Genomic DNA, 2287 nt, shown 5'->3' with positions numbered 1-2287 from the left:
TTATCAAGTGGTCAGCATGGGAATAAAAACCATCAAAGGTAATAATTATTTAAAATTATAATATAGGGTATCAAGAGATACCACCACGCTGAAAAAATAGCAGTCAAATCCTGACTCCAAAACCACAATAAATGTCCGCAAGGCACGATTAGCGAAGATGAAGACCAAATAAACCAGTAAAAATAAGATAATTTCAAATCCTAGATTTCTGGCTTTGCATAAATGCTCTGCCTTCATCAGTGAAATATACTCAAGTACATAAATACAAATACATGCATATAAACAGTATACTTATATATCAATATATATACATACATATATATATATATATGCATATACATATATATATGCATATACATATATATATATACATATATATGCATATATATATATATGCATATATATATATATACATATACGCATATATATATATATGCATATATATATATATACATATACATACATACATATATATGCATATACATACATATATATATGCATACATACTTAACCAAAATATATATATATGTATATATACACACACACATATGTATATATATACATATATATATATAAATATTTTATTAATAAAAATATGCACATACTCATATTTTGAGCTCTATTTTTCTTGTTTGCACCAACATACCTATATATAAATATATATATGTGTATGCATGTATGTATATATGTATGCTATATATCTGATGTATTTGATAGCTTTCCATCAATATACCAATTTCACATAATCAAAATCTTTTTCAATTCATCAATATTATATTGCATGATTATAAACAAACAGCTAATTTATCAATATAACCCACCCTATATATATATATGTATGTATGTACATTATATATATACACACACACACACATATACATAGAATAAATCCATTCAGAATATATTCAAAGACTCTATTGGCTTATTGCTTCAGTTATTGGAATTCTCTATAAACTCTTATGTTCCTAAACCTAAATCTTCAAATGCTAACCCCAGTTATTTTAGTATGTTTTAAAGTGATGCTGTGGCCATGATTGCTTCAAAGGCAGACATGGGACAGGAACACACTCAATAGCGTTTGACCATTCATCTGTTGCAGTAACAGAATTTCTTCAGTGCTAATTCATTGATGCAACTCGACTGGTTTCCGTAGCTGCTTACTCGACTGATTTCGTTCATTAATGTAAATGTATCTTCCTGTTCATTGAATCGAGCTGTCACTTCAAATAGACCTTCACCTGGGCTGGTTTTCACCATCAATTGGTAGTCAACAATTGCACTCACTCGGTTACCATAGTAGACCTGAAAAGTGACAGAGGAAAGAAAGAAAAAAACATTGAATATAAAAGATATATTTCAGATTAATAAGATAGGTATGGGCATGGTTGTGTGGTTAAGAATCTTTCTTCCAAACAAAATGGTGTTGGGTTCAATACCATTGTGTGGCACTTTGGGCAAGTGTCTTCTGCTTTAGCCCTGGACTGACAAAATTCTTCCACATTCTTATGAAATCACCAACCTTCTACCTCTCCCAAGATCCACCGTCTGTATTTTCTCTTATACTCAGCCTTTTGTACCTTCAGAGTATGTTCTGAAAACCTTGCCCCCTCCATCTTTATCTTGTATCCAGCTACTCCTATCCACCCTTATATAATACAGCGTAGCCATGTATCTTCTCTATAGCCTAGCTTACTAGCACCTGGAGTAAAACAACCACCCCATTTTGAAATACACTTTGACTCAGTCAAGTGGGCTTGTCTTGCATGAGAAAAATTAAAAAAAAAGCACTCAATACAAACTGTGAATTGGTTGGTTTCAGGAAGGGTATCCACCCATAGAAATCAAAAATCATCCAACAGATGAAAGCATGGAAAAAGAAATGACAATGACATGTGATATTTATTCCATTTCCAAATGAAACAGGGAATAACAGCTACTACTACTACTACGACTACTATTACATGTATGCATATATATATTTGGCATTAGGAAGGGCATCCAGCCATCGAAACCATATCAAATCTGGCTGGAGTCTGGTGGTGCTCCACAGCTTGCCAGCTCTGGTCAAACCATGTAAACCAATGCCAGCATTGGACAATGGACATTAAATGATGATGATGATGATGATAATGTGTGTGTATGTGGCAGTGGAGGTGTGAAGTATATGTCCAGGTGCGTGCACACACATACACACACTCCTCACAAATTTATATATATACTAGCATTGCCTCCAACATATGAAAATTTCACAAAGCAAAAAAAAAAAAAAAAAAAAAAAAAAAAAAAA

The sequence above is a fragment of the Octopus bimaculoides genome, chromosome 11 (assembly GCF_001194135.2).
Source record: "Octopus bimaculoides isolate UCB-OBI-ISO-001 chromosome 11, ASM119413v2, whole genome shotgun sequence".
Taxonomy (NCBI): Eukaryota; Metazoa; Mollusca; class Cephalopoda; order Octopoda; family Octopodidae; genus Octopus; species Octopus bimaculoides.
The sequence above is the reverse complement of the archived record's forward strand: the minus strand, read 5'-3'. Positions refer to the sequence as shown.